The sequence below is a fragment of the Drosophila ananassae genome, chromosome 3L (assembly GCF_017639315.1).
Source record: "Drosophila ananassae strain 14024-0371.13 chromosome 3L, ASM1763931v2, whole genome shotgun sequence".
NCBI classification, from domain to species: domain Eukaryota; kingdom Metazoa; phylum Arthropoda; class Insecta; order Diptera; family Drosophilidae; genus Drosophila; species Drosophila ananassae.
In genome coordinates, this window is record NC_057929.1 from 13,698,079 (window position 1) to 13,713,271 (window position 15,193).

The window sequence follows — 15,193 nt, forward strand, 5'->3', positions numbered from 1 at the left end:
ACGTTGCAGTATTTGTTCTAGTACGGGTTGCTTATTCAATTGGTTGTGAGTCGTGCTGCTAACTGTGTTAACCGGAAACGGAAATGTAGCTTGCATAACAAATGAATTTCGCTTTCGGGGTGGTGGCTTCGTTTCTTCGTTTGACAAGTCACCAAGGCCTCATTCCTTTGTTCCACAACCACCCCCCACCATCCCACTCAATATTATTCTTTGGCATAAATTGTTTTTCCACATATTACTGAGGGGTTGGAGGTTGGCCTCTTCAAGACAACTGGCGGTGACAAGCCTCGTTCCTTTGTGGCTCTGTCAAGGAGCACAGCCAGGGAGCGCCCAGGCCCACTGCTGCTGCAATGAGGATTGCATTTCGTCGGCAGAAGATTTATGAACATCATTGCCATGCGTCAAATAAATGTCAAAAAGTACGCCAAAAGTGCGGCCATTAATGCAAAAGATCCGTGAGACCACCAAAATTCCTTTTGCTGGCGCTGGACCGCAATAAAAAATTTCACAAAAATTTCAGCCTTGTTTTTTCCTGCCATAGCATCTGAAAAGCGGGTTTTATATTTATATTTTTTGTTGGTGTTTGTTGTTTGGCATGTTAAACACAATTTTTTAATGAATTTTCACGCCACTCGAGTGTAAAATGCCAGCCAGGACTCTGGCGGTGGGGCTCTCACTACTTTCGAAATGCCATAAAACTAAAAAAGTGAAAAAAATATTTATATTCCCTGGCTGGCAGACAAAGTGAAAAAAAATGGTTTTCGAAAGTTTGTTGCTGATATTCCTCAATTGTTGTTGTGGCCATCCTGGCCATCATTTCTGAATGCCTGAGCCTGTCTGCCCGTATGTCTCTCTTTCTCTGTCTATTGTCTACAGCTCCTCTCTTTCACTTTTGGGTTCAGTAATGTTTTGTGTGAATTTTTACCAAGACAAGGCAATGCTGGTCAGAGTGACCTCACAGGATTAAAGGATCAATTGAATTTGGGAGGCATTTCGTAAGAATTATATTGTTTATCATGAATAATTTTAAGCTTCTAGACTATCTTTTTTAATGGGAGTCTGGCTGTAAAGAAAGTAATTAAATACTTTTCCAAGCTCCACCTGCAGAGCATTTAAAATTTTCCATAACAACTCCTAGATATCCATCTTCCACTCCCTTCTGGCTTTATTTTTTGTGTATTTTTTTGGTTTTCATTTCGATGCTTCAAGCGCAAGCGACAGATGATAATAAAAAATTTTATTACACACAAGCTCATCCATTTGACTTAATGGCGGTCGGAATGTTGCAGGCTTTTAATGTGCGTCAGCCCCCCCAGGGGCGGGGGATAAAATTTTAAATGGCACTGGGTGGGGGACGGGGATTCCCCGTCTAGGTATGCCGCAGCTTCTGTTTGAGCTGTTGATTGTTTAATAATTTTTATTTTTCGGTTATACGCCGCCGCCGCGCTCTTCTCAAGTGGAAGTGCATGTAATTTCATTTGCAATTTGCATTTAATTTTTTTTTTTTGTTGTTGTTGCTGGCAACAGAGGCGGCAGAGATTTGTAGGCCGCAGTGATTGCAGCTGTTGAGGCACCGAATAAAATAATATCCACACCCCAAAGTCATACCCCTCCCGTCCGCAGATGGCACTCAATAAATCAGCGAAATGTGCGAGCAAAATAATAATTAATGGGCGATTGCAGGAGGGCAGGAGAATGATGCATGAAAATTTGTGAAAAATTACACAATTTCCGCACATCCAAATTATAATTGCCAGCGAACCAAAATGAGCATTGCCAATGCACTCTTAGTATGCGGCACATGTAGAAAATGAGTTAAGTGTTAGCCTGCCCCGGAAACAGACAACACTTGGCTTAATTCCTTTGCCCGACCGTCTGTCCATCTCTATGTTTATATATTTTTTTGTGGGTGTAAGTGTGTGTTGTGTCAGTTTCGCCCCGGTTCTTGGCTTTTCTCTGCTCTGTTTTCATCATTGGCCAGTGCTCATCATCATTTGGCACAGCCGCATGTTCAATATGATTCGTGACATGGTAGGGAATTAGTGCTGGACTCCGACTACCACCCACTCTATACACTGCTCGAAAAAGTATCCACCCTGCTGGATGATGTATAAATGTATTCATTATACTTTTCTGTCTGTGCATTCAACACCCGGGAGCAGTCAAAGTTGGGTTTGCTGGCCACGTGCGCCACATGTTTGTCATGCCAAGTGGCGCCAAGCGGCCTCATTAATGTGAGTTGCTTTAAGTTTTATTTATTTATTATTGGACTTTTTCCGGGTAGCTCTGTTTTTCTTATTTTTCTCCGCAACCCCGACCCAACTGCCTCTATCTGTTTCTGTTGATTCCCTGTTGTTTTTCCTCGGATTTGTGCTAGCTAATTGCTTTTTGTTTGGTTCCAGGATCCTGACTCGTGCCAAATGAATGATTCCAAGGATATGTATTTAATTTTTTGGATTGTGATGCAATGTCCCCCTAGCTTTAATTACCATTAAATTTATTATTCCAGCCTTTATATAAAGATACTACATCTTCCTGAGCCATTATAATTAGTAGAAACTCTCTGCTTACCGTCTACCCGATATCAAGTATACGACGTGTGGCCGTCGCCTTGAGAAGTCTTTCGTCGCTCTGAGCGCTTTGAGTTACAGCAGTGGCACACGCAAAATAGTTGTTGCCAAGTCCTCTTGTTTACAGTTTGAATTTAACAGTTTGTGGACTGAAGTTTGAGGCGTGTCTGGTTTCTACACGAGTCCCTGCACTCTTATCATGTTAGTTTGGGGGCTGTATGGCCCGAAGAGTGGCTCAGGCAGTGCGGCAACTATATCTAGTTACACGCCTCAGCTCCAGCATGCCGGTGTCGCCTCCTGTCGTGTGTCCTTCCTTGCTTTCTTCTTGTCTAATTTGTAAAATTATTCGCACGTACTTTCTTATTAGTTGCTTTCGCCTTGTAAATTTGTTGCACCAAAAAAGGAAACTTTGGCGTCAGGGAATCTTGAAAATTGCACTTAACATTCTTTCCAGATCTATTAGAATTTTTTTTTAAAACACAGTACCAAACAAATTTTTCACTTTTTTAAATAGAAAAATATTCATAACGTGGAGAATACTTGTCAGAACCAAGAATGGTATACCTTCCCGATCCTAAATCTTCGAGTAGCATCATTATAAATCATTAACCAACCCACTAAAATCTGACCCTTTTTTCGCCATTTTTGAAAAGGGGAAACATCATTATTTTGCCAAAAAATTGGCCCAAAATTTATTTACTTGATTTTCACCATCTTTTGATTCCGATCGAAAGGCATTATAGTCCTGATTCATCCTGAATTGGTATAACTTGCCAAATAAATCTTCAATTTACAAATAATGTTCTTATGTTGTTGTTGTGTATTTTAGAATTTATTTATTCTCTCCTGGTTTATTTTCCAATACTAGGAGGTGCTGCGAACTTGGGTTGATCTTCTGCAAGGGCCAGGGCAATAATAGCGAGAATAATACCAACCAGCTTCATGATCGTCTTTGAATGAAAATGAGAATGATAATTGAGTTTTTATAGCTCCTAAGATTGATGTGTGAGGAAATCAATTGGTCTTGATTAAATGGGAGTAGCAAATTGATTGTTGCGGCTGAACTTTATCTTTTGGCCTTGAAGCAAATTATTTGCATTACAATTATTGATTTAAGATTGAATATATTTAAAAAGAGAAGGCGTCACAAGAAGGCCACACATACTGCATCATCTGAAATCATTTAGTAATAAAATCATAGTTTAAAACTTTGTATCCTTGGATGCTGTGAAATACTTTGCATATAAATAGAAATCTTGAATCTTAAATATTAAACAGTATATTGTTTAAACTTTTGTCACAATGTTTTTTTTGTCCAGAAACCGATAAACTGATGCTATAAGATGACCTAAAAAATACTTTATTTCCTCTCATCAGACAAAAAAAAGATAACAATTCCCAGTTGCAATTGCGAGTTTATTTATTTGGTCAGGGCTTTGGGAAAACATGGCCAACCGCCCACTCAATCAAACAAGCCCTTGAATGTACAAATGAACGCTCTGCCGAAAAACAAGCGAACTGAAAAACCTTCAGACAACAGAAAATTTCCATTTATCAAGCCGTATAGCAGCGACATTTGATCAAGATATTAGCAAATGTTCAATTTATTTAGGAAAACCGCCGCAGCACATGGCCGCAGTCCAGGAAATATAACAAAAAAAAAGGAAAAACTTGTGCTGTTGCATAGCACGGTAAAGGAAAACCCCAAACCCGAAACTCAAACCTAAAACCAAACCCGAACCGTAACCAAAAAATGCAAATCGAGCTGGGGGAATTAGTGACAGCAGAGCGGAAAGACCGTCTCCACTTTCAGTTCCAGTTTTTCCCTCAGAGCTTTTTCAGTGTGACATTTGCAATTGACAGTCGCATCGAGTTGAGTTTTCAGTTGAGGTCGCAGTTGCATTTGAAGAGCGAATGAGGAGTATGGGGCGGGGGCCGTAGGGGACAAAGTCAACTGCAGCCTTTCCTTTCATTCGTCCTGGGCTCGGCGACAATTTAAAACTGCGAAAGTTTTAAATGTTCGCCACGCTCCTTTTTATTTTCAAGTTTTTCTTTCCTTTCGTGTGGCTTTTTCCTTGCGGCAAAATGTCAAACTGCGGCCAAAGTTCGCGTGCAAAATGGCGTCCCCCGGGGGGCGTGGCTGAAGGGCTGGTGGGGCCGGAAAGAAGGCGACGAACACGTGTGCAGTTTTCCAAAATAGTTCTTTAAAATTGCCCACTTTCTGTGATTAATTTAGCCCAAGAAAAAAGTTTAGTTTTCTCAAAGTTAAGATACCGATTCTTTTCGTTTAAGAATTAAATTGTCAATATTTTCTTTGGCCATTTTGGTAATTAAAAAAAATGCTACCTGTACTTACCTGGTAAGTGGGGACAGCACTTACTTTTAATTAGCCAACAAAACGAAAACGAAATCGCAAATGAAACGCCGCCGAAACCGCCCAGAAGTATGCAAAACTTTTGTTATTGTCGCCAAATAAATTTTACCAATGCGACTAATGTGGGCGGGGTGGGTGTGGCGGATCCAAAAAATAAGCCACCAGTGGGCTGGGGGAGGGGGGAGCCGAGGTAAACAAAAACAACAAACGGATAACAAAAAGTTCCACCGACAGTAAAATTATGTGGCGTCAAATGCGGCGCGTCGCCTGAGGGAAAAGCGCCTGCAACTGGAGCTCTGGGGGCGCATTGGGGAGGGGAGAAAGGGGTGTGGGTGTGGCCAGGTGGCGCTCAGCCACCACAACCGCCTCCTCCCAGCGGTGCGGTTGCCGTCAGGCTAAAATTTATGCTTCTGTGTGAAATTTTACGCGACAGGTGGAAAAATAAAGGCAGCCACCAAAACTGCAGCAAAAAGTTGCATGCAAATTTCTTAATGCAGCAGGAAGTGCTTCAATTCTGTCTGAATATCCTTCTTGGTTCTACGCCTCCTTACTTACTGCTCAAACAAAAAAGGACTACCCACTAAAATATTAAAGAGGACCCGGGCAAAAAGGTCCCCACAGACGTGAAAAAGTTCCCTTTTCTGGGTATCCTTCTTTAACACTTGATTAGCAGCGCTTCTTCATTTTAAGTGGGCGGAAGAATGGGCGGGAGAGTGGACCGGGCGGGGCTTTCCGTGTTAACATTTGCCCACAACAACTGTCCTCATTAGAGAAAAGGGTTCCAGCTCGTGACTGGCAACGTAAATCATCAATTAAATAAATTTTCCATTTGGGGGCAATGTTTGAAATTAATTTTTAAAATGAAATGTTTTTGTAAATTATGAGGGTCACTTGAAAAGCGGCTGTCAAGGGTATGCGGCTAAGAGGGGTTGTTTTTATTGTTTTATGAGTTTAATGTTTAAGTAACGAATTTCATTAAAGTTTACCAAGATTTGTTTACTAGATTCTGTTATAATAATAGATGGTTCGTTTTTATTAGCAACCCTTGCACCCTTTCTCTGTCGCAGTCCCAGCCAAGTTAATGCCACGATAATTGGTCTCTAATGTAAACTCGATTTCGAAAGTTTGCCGCCATATGCACAACCCACAATATTGCGAGTGGTAATTGCAACTCGGTGGCAACCTCTGATAACTTTAGACCCTCAGCTACCAGGGTAATTCTTTCTTTTTTGGTTTCACTTCCAGGAAAACGTTTACCCAAACCTACCCCAATAAGTGGGGGGCATATAAATTACGGGAATAAAAACTGAAATTGCTGCAAAAACAGAAATACACTTAAAATACAAAAACACACAAAAACCCACCCAGAAAGAGAGTCGTACGTGAAAAGCAAAGCAAAAACGGAATATTTATGAACGCACCACGCGACGAGGGAAAGCGAAAATGCGCCAAACGAAATTGTGGATGTGAAGAAGTCAGGGAATGGAAATGGGACCAAGACCAACGAACCAAGTCCGAACTCCTCTGTCCTTCTCAGTCCTCTATACTCTATCCTCAGTCCTCTGTACTCAGTCTGAGTCCAACCACTCCACCCTTTATACAACATTTTCCAGCTACTGCCGGGCAGCAATGTTTGCTGGCAGATAAAGCAAATGGCAAAAGTGTTTTCCATGCGCGATCGATAAACACGGCGCCAGCAAGGCGGGACAAATTTTCATAGTTCAAGTGGCGCCTAGTCATACCGACCGACCGACCAACCGACCCACCCAGTGCTCCACCACGGAGCACCACCTCGCCACCATCAAAGTGAAATGTGGCCAAAGGCAGGCGGTAGTAAAAATTTTTCCTCAAAGAGCGAAAGAGAAATAAATGCGATAAAAATTATTGCGGAAGTGCGCAGGCGAAAATAAAAAAAAACGGAGCAACAGGAATGGGTTCTTGACGCATATTCCTTGGCCCCCCCCCCCCCCCCCCCACACACACTTTTGCACCTCATCGTCAACTGGGTCCTTTGTGATTCGGTTTGAATCATCGACAAGGACGAAACCAGAAATTGATATCACGTGTCAGTCCAACGTCAAAGTCCCACCAAGTCGCCTCCATTCGGATCTGATTTTATTTTACGATTTAGGCGTGTGTTGGCCTTTAGCTGTTGCCAAATTAGTTACCAAAATTAACTTGTCTATTTGCGTGGATTGTCTTTTTATGGTCTTGGCCAAGATAGGCGACTTGAGCTGTCTGATGTTGTCATAAGACATAAAAATGTTTGCCGGATTGTGGATAAAGATGAGTCATCGTCACAAGGGGTTTATGTTACCCCGAACTAATTTTTACCCAAATATATAAACCTAGTGATTAAGTCATTAATATGTTTAGAGGGGTGGTGTGTATTATTTGGGGTATAATTTATTAAATACCAACCACTAACCGTGACAGTTGAAGGCAATCAATTTCGCCATCGTTTTTCCAATAAATGCATTGCGTTGAGACAATAAAACTGTATGAAAACTAAACAAACAAGGGACGGGAACCGGCGGCCACCCATTGTGTGCCTAGATATGTGTCCAGATTGCCGCAACCAGCGTTTGGCCAGGACAAATATTTACCCTGTCGTCTCGCTTTGCAATCCTAGCGGCCTCTCATCACGCACAAACGCACAAATTACAAGGGTCGGGGCTGATTGCTGTGTCCTGTGGAGTGGTGAGAAGGTTGCAAGGTGGCGGGGCACCCGGGGCAGACTGCCTTGACCAGCGCGAACAATAAGCAATAAAATTATATGCCATATTATACGCATACACACACTCTCTCTCGCCCACCAATCCACTCCACATTCGCGCCAATATAGTTTTGAAATCAGTTAAGTGTTGGCTTCAGAGTCTTACACAGAGCAAAATAATGGTCAAGTTTTAATGGATAGGAGTATGGCTGGTGCAGGAATAATGGCTATATTTCAAATACTTCCAAGTGCATGCCTAGCCGACAGCCCTATGCTTCCACTCCCACTCCCACTGTCATACCGAAGACAAAGTCCTTGTCCAACCCTCGGACCTCGGACTGGAGGATTGTCGTTTATTGTCGCGCAGTGTTGTGCGATGAGAAGTACATTAAATACGCATCATAAATTTCATTACATTATTATGGCGTTGTTTGCGACAACAAGCGAGAAGCCGTTAGCCGTTTGCCGGATTCGACAATTTTATTGGATCGCCTCCGACGTTGCAGCGCCGGCAAATCACATAAATAAAACTATCCGATTCTATTGTCTATCCATCTGCCGGCAGTCTCTCTCTGTTTTGTCTTTATTAATGCACTAATTATGGGGCGTGGGGTCTTGGGGGCTTACAGGGGCCCCGCCCACAGCAATGCATTTGGAAAACATAATTTATGGGGTCGTGTCGTGGGGGGGTTTTTCCCCAAAAATCTATCCAAGGAGCGCCGAAACACGCCTTTATTTTGGCAGGACATCGGCCATCGTTCCTTCCAAATGACAGAATTGCGTAGGAAAATTATTGTGTCTTGCCAAAATTTAAACAAAGGCGCGGCTGTCCTTGTTGTCCTAGCAAAATTGATGGCTTGGCACTGGACATATGAACATAATGTATCCTATCTGGATGGCTATGGGGATAAAATGCAATATATGAGAGGTTGGGGATTATTAGAAAAAGCCAACAGCTAGATAGAGATATTTTTGAGTAAAGTTTTTACTTGATCCGCCACAAGCTTTAAGTTGTTGAATTTCCTCACACTTTCGCTACAACTTGCATCTTGCTGTTGCTCGTTGCAGTTGTCGGAAAAAATGTCCTGCAAACTAGAGCACAAAACTTAATTTTCCAGCAAACATTGTTACACTGCAGTGGCAGTGTCGGGAACCGTAAGAAAAAGCCAATCAAGCTTACAAGCTGACCGCTTACATGACAGCACCAGCACCCATAACCAAGGCCATAACCCCTCCGATATTCCCCTAAAAGTGAAGGCGAAAGTAATTTGCAAGCCACTTTGCAGACCCATAAACGAGGACACTAAAAAATACATGGGCTATGGAAATAATTGAAAAATTTTCACTACATAGAAAATCGAATTATGAAGAAAGTGACGCTCTGGATGGCGATGGAAATATCAATTAACACAGGCCAGTGAGAAACCCTATTAAAAGCTTATTTATCCGAACCGAAAAATGCGGCGTACTTCTCTCGTGGAAAGTGGGGGGAAAAGTGAAAAAAGGAAGGCCGGCGATACTACTATATATAAGCAAATAATATGGAAAAGTTTACACAAACAACCCTCGTGCCGAGTAGCTGCAGAATTAATTGCTTTATATGGCGTGATAATTTATTGAAGCCGACGATGACCAACATGGGAGCAAAGGCAAAGTCCTGGTGAGGTCCTGTGCTCCTGCACTTTCCTGCCAGGGATAACACAAGTATTATGCCGGCAACGAGGCGTAAGGGTCAATCACATTAGAGACATGCGATTCGAGGGTGGTTGGTCCTTATTCCTGCTCCTCACCACCGATCCGAGCAGTTGGTCAAGGGTTGCCCCTTTGCATTCTGCAATCTGATTATGTGTCCGGACTCCGAAGGACCGGGTAATAAGTTTTTCCCTGCATAATAAACATGCCAGGGCAGGTCCTGTGTGTCGGTTATGATGTTTGTGTTATAGTCCTATTTATGATTTATCAATGCAGCAAACTTTAAGGTTTTTTATGTCAAAAGATAGAAGGACTTTAGTCCGAGTAGTCGGTAGAGTATCCACACTTCAGTTGGCACTTTTTGCCGTTGAAGTATTTCGCTTCGCCCACAAAGGACTCACGCATTGTTGGCCCTTTTCTGGTTTTTGTTGCTTTGAATATAATCAGAGCATTCAATCGACTTAATTTCATTATGAATACGAAGGCAGCTAAACGTTTTTCTCTTACACTTTTTTCCACGACTTTCCCTTCGACCAAAGTCGAGCTCATAAATAATCTTGCCAACTTGTCGGACATGACACTCGCCGGACTCCTGCCCTCTCTTCCTCACTCGCCCTGGCCTTTTTTTTTGTGGTTTTAGCCACAAACAGCTGCTCGAGTTGCAGTGGCCCCAAACCCCGGCCAACACAGACTGCTTTGGCCGCTGTTGACAAACAAATATGAAACTAATCCTTGGTAATTAGTGCGCCAACTTTTGCTGCATTTTGAGCCGGGCAGGACGCCAGGACACACGGACAGGGACTTGTACTAGCTGCTGTTGGAGATGGTAAGGGACTTTCAAGTTGGCTGCTCTTTCGGTATTTGAGTGTCAACAGCACTTGCACAAAAACTATTACCAAACTTGATTATAAATTTAAAAAATAGATTACTTCCTAGCCATGAAATCTACTTTAACTTAAGATTCAAAGAGTATAATCATTTTAATTTATAATATTTATGAATTCCAAGCTAGACAATATTTCTCCCAGTGCTTTTTTAGCTCCTGGTCATAGGAAGTTAGCAGATTCCTTATGCTTTCTGCTTTTTGCGGTTTTCCCGGTCGCATCTCGTTGCTGTTTTTTTCTCGTTTATGTGGCGGTGTCGTCGTTATTTTTATTGGAAAAGTTAAGCTTGTGTTTTGATAGGTTTCAGTCGTAAAGGGATTAATTAGTGTGGACTTCGCACCGCCGACTCCGACGACTCCGACGACAGGATAAAGCCAAGCCCAGTGTCTGGGGGCAAGCTGAACATGCCGCCTGGTGTCGCAATACATAATTAAAGCCAAAAATTCAAGAGATCAGATAGGAATGAATGTAAGGAAATTCTATACATCAGTTTTTTTTAATCCATTGTGAAACTCAATTACCCTTCAGGTTGCCACAAATGTTTGTCCAACCGACCAGCTGCCTTCACTTGAGTTTATTAATTTTATTTGACCCTCCAGCTCCAGGATCCATGGGGATCCGGACAATGCGAAAGATATTTTCCAGCTGAAATTCCAATGCCGTTGAATTTCTCGCTGTTTTTTGTGCCTTTTTTTTCTTATCTTTTTATTATGAACTGCAGCGACAATTTTGCTAGCCATGTCAGCGCATGATTTACGAGGCCGTGGCGTACAAATGAAAATTGTACTAAAAACAGGGCAAGAAATTGGGAGTGAGAGGAGAGCCGTGGAGGGCATCCCGGATAGACAAACCTTTTTTGTGGCACTGAAGTTTTGGCCACAAAACAGGAAGCGGAAATGAGTGCGCAGAACGACGATGGCGACATGTGAAATGTGTTTGCCACCAAACACAAAAAACAAAAAAAAGGAAAACGCCAGGACGAGAACGAGTACGAGACCAGCAAACACATGCAAAATAAACGGGTTCAAGTGGCGCTCGTAAAAAAGGGGGAGGGCGGCGGCAAAGCCAAAGGATAACTGTTGAATTGTTGGCTGTAATAACAAGGCAGGATACTCTTATGTGTCTGTGCCCGGGACTGTGAGCTTGTGTTAGCCCGTCGCGTAGCAACTTGTGGCTAGCTTAATAGCAGTTAACAGTCCACAAAAAAAAAAAGGTCAAAGGACAGACTCGACTTTTGAAATGCGAGCTGCAAGCTGGCGGAGGCAAAAATATGCTTCAAAGTGTAGATTTGGTTAGCATATTAATTTATTTTATTAAGCTCTACTTAGTGCGGCCTGGGAGAAAGAATCCCGATTAAAACGAAAGCCATGACCAAATGGATGTTCCGGGGAACACTCATTCAAGATTTACAAGAAAATGCGATTAAATCGAGAGCCACTCTGACCCCTGACCCTGAAAATAAAACAAAAACTATTGGGAAAAAAACAAGGCAAACCCCTTGCTGCGAAAACAATCCAATCAATTTATTAATTAAGCAAGCCATTCGGTCCAGAGTAGAGAGCCTGATATACGACTATATATATGTAACTATATGCTATATATCCAGCCGATTGTCTGTCTGGCTGAAATGACCCTCGGCCCCCACCGAGGAGACTCTGAGACTCTGTGTGCGTCTATTTGTCTAGCTTTGTGCAATGGATTTTTAATGTTTTTGCCTCGGACTCTGAAAGTGGGAGGACAATAATGTAACGCATTGTTAAGTCCGCTTGGCACTTTTCGCACGCCAGCTGTGTCCGGCGGCGAAGGAAACTCCCAAGGCAACTCAGCTTAGCTGCCGACACAAAGGAGTCCTGCAAACGGTGGAGTACTGCTGGAAACTAGTGGCAAACAAGCCAGTTCTTTAATGAGCCCCAAACTGCAATTACGCAAAACATTCGCCGCACTGCATGTGTCTCGATTTCGCAGTCTGAAATAATTTTAATTGCGTTTTGCTTTTTATTTTATTGCTTGTAGTATCCTAACGATTTCGTTATGCTCTGGCAGAGTAAGTTAAAGGAAAACCACTAATTAAAGGAATATTTTAATGTAATAATGAAATAGCTTAGTTTCACAAAACAACTGTATAATCCTTAGATATTATAGTTCAAACATTCAAGTAATCTTACGTAGGATCCAATCAAGCATGTCCATAATAATTTAAATCACCATACATTTTCTTTATAAATTCGCTTTGACTGTGACCTAGAAGCCATAATTATGAAGCTAATCACTTTCGTTTTGGCCATATTGATGTTTTTTCTACCCGGGTTCCAAGAGACGGACAATAAAACCTAAACACTATTTCCACATTAAATAACAATGAAAAACTATGAAAAAATAAATTTAATAAAACAACAAAGCTATGGATATTCCAAAACCATATAATATCCGAAACTAATATAAATTTTTTTGGTTAAATTAATAATGTATCTTTGACAAATATAAATCAAATAACCATGACTATCACCTCTGATTTGGAGTATAAATAAACGTCTACAGTTTCCACATTTTGTGGATTTTTGAATTTAACCTAAAGAACCTACAACATGAATCTGAAAGTTTTCTTCCTGGTCCTTTTAGGAGTTCTCCTAGTTTCTGCACGCCCTCAAGATGACGATAACGGAGTCGCAGCCCCAGCTCCCAGCGGCGGTGGCAGTGGCGGTGGCAGTGGCGGTGGCGGAGGTGGCGGTGGTAAAGGATCTAAAAACAAAAATGAGAATACTATTAACATTGGAGGATAAAATGGATCATTTTCATACTTTTAACTAAATGGAACACAGTTTCTTTCTGTTAAAATAAATTAAAAACATTCATATATCTTTTCCATATCTGAGATTGATTTTGAATTCTTAAGAAGTTTTTAACTTACTAAATATAAACTAAATATTAATTTTGATCAGAGGCTTTTTTAAAGCCTCATGTGCGGCCTTCTAATAATCCACTATAATGGTTTTTGGGGTCTGAACTACAGACTCTGTATCCAAAAGCGCTGAATTTTGTAACTCAGTTTTAGCTCAACTAAAAGCGTCAAAATAAAGTACCATTACTTTATTAAGTACTAAATAAAGTTTTTTAACCGAGTTTTACCTCAACTAGTTAGGGTTTCCGCATTTTATTGCTTTCCTCTGTCTTTAATCTAAAATCATACGTTCTTAATTTCTTACGAAACCGAAGCCATTATTTCTTATTAGCTAGGTTCTGTCGCCGCACGTTATATGGCAGGAGCCCCTCTGTCGGTTGGGCAGGAGGTGGGCTCTACATATGAACGAGAAGGCCACCGCATACTGCATCATCCATCAGAATCTTACTTCATCAGGAGTCTGCGATCAGCGCCCAGAAACGCCTACGCCACTGATATGGTTATATAAAAAAGCCACAATGTGTTACACACACACCTCCCCAACTTTAGCAACAAAAATTAGGACACATTGTTCATATTTTTAAAGGGATAACATCATAATTTTAATGCATTTTTTTGATTTTACTGAAGATGGTGCTCCATTTTAGAATTGATATTTTTTCCCTGGTTTAATTTCCGGCACTACTAGCTGCTGCGGACTTGGGTTGGGCTCCTTGAAGGCCATTTTTATTTCCCATTGTCCGACTTGGGAGGTGAGGATTTGGGTTGGGCTCCCACAAAGGCCAGGGCAACAACGGCAAAGATAAGAAGAGTCAGCTTCATGATTGACTTGGATTGAAAATGAGAATGATATTGGGGTTTATATAGCTCCTAAGATTCATATGAATGTAATGAATTTGTCTGGATTAAATTGGAATAACGAATTGATTGTTGCAGTTGAACTATAAAAAAATGTCAGAAAAATATGTGTGAAAAAATGGATTTTACATAATATAATCCGGTAAAAATATTATATAAAATCGCCCCTACCGCATTTTATTGCTTTCCTCTGCCTTTAATCTAAAATCATATGCTCTTGATTTCTTTTTTGCGCGCAGCAATACTTTCTCATTAGCTATCTAACCATTTTATCCATTTATTTTATAACTAGGGTCTGTCGCCGCACTTCGGGCCGTACGTTATATGGCAGGAGCCCCTCTGCCGGTTGGGCAGGAGGTGGGCTCTACATATGAACGAGAAGGCCACCGCATACTACATCATCCATCAGCAGGTTACTTCATAAGGAGTCTGCGATTAGCGCCCAGTAACGCCTACGCCAGTGATATGGTAATTGAAAAAATCCACAACGAGGCCACCTGTATACACCTAATAGTAAGGGCTTACGACCCGATTAAGTTCAGAGAACTACCCATAGCATGTAACATACTTGGCCGATGCGGCTAGGTGTAACACACCTCCCCAATTTTAGCAACAAAAATTAAGACACATTGTTCATATTTTTAAAGGGATAACATCATAATTTTAATGCATTTTTTTTTGATTTTAATGAAGATGGTGCTCCATTTTAGAATTCATATTTTTTCCCTGGTTTAATTTCCGGCACTACGAGGTGCTGCGGACTTGGGTTGGGCTCCTTGAAGGCCATTTTTATTTCCCATTGTCCGACTTGGGAGGTGAGGATTTGGGTTGGGCTCCCACAAAGGCCAGGGCAACAATGGCAAAGATAAGAAGAGTCAGCTTCATGATTGACTTGGATTGAAAATGAGAATGATATTGGGGTTTATATAGCTCCTAAGATTCATATGAATGGGAATGACGAATTGATTGTTGCAGCTGAACTTTAAAAAAATATATCAGAAAAATATGTGTGAAAAAATTGATTTTACATAATATTCCATTACCGGTAAAATGTTATATAAAATCGCCTTGAGACTAAACCATAGTAAAAAAAATTAAGGTGGTTATTTTCGCTATGGTCATATTGGCATTTCATTCTACCAGAGCTTCTGGAGGCGGCAAATTAGATTATGGCCTTTAAGCCAATTTAAGTTGAAGCCA

At 41.3% G+C, this 15,193-nt stretch overlaps 1 long non-coding RNA gene across 1 annotated transcript; it reads right to left on the reverse strand.

Moving 5' to 3' along the window:
- Nucleotides 1-13,710: 13,710 nt before the first annotated feature.
- LOC116654736 lies at nt 13,711-14,992 on the reverse strand. The gene is made up of 2 exons (XR_004309942.2): nt 14,165-14,992; nt 13,711-14,076 (listed from the first exon to the last, which is right to left on the reverse strand). It is a non-coding gene; the product is annotated as an uncharacterized LOC116654736 (long non-coding RNA).
- Nucleotides 14,993-15,193: the final 201 nt, after the last annotated feature.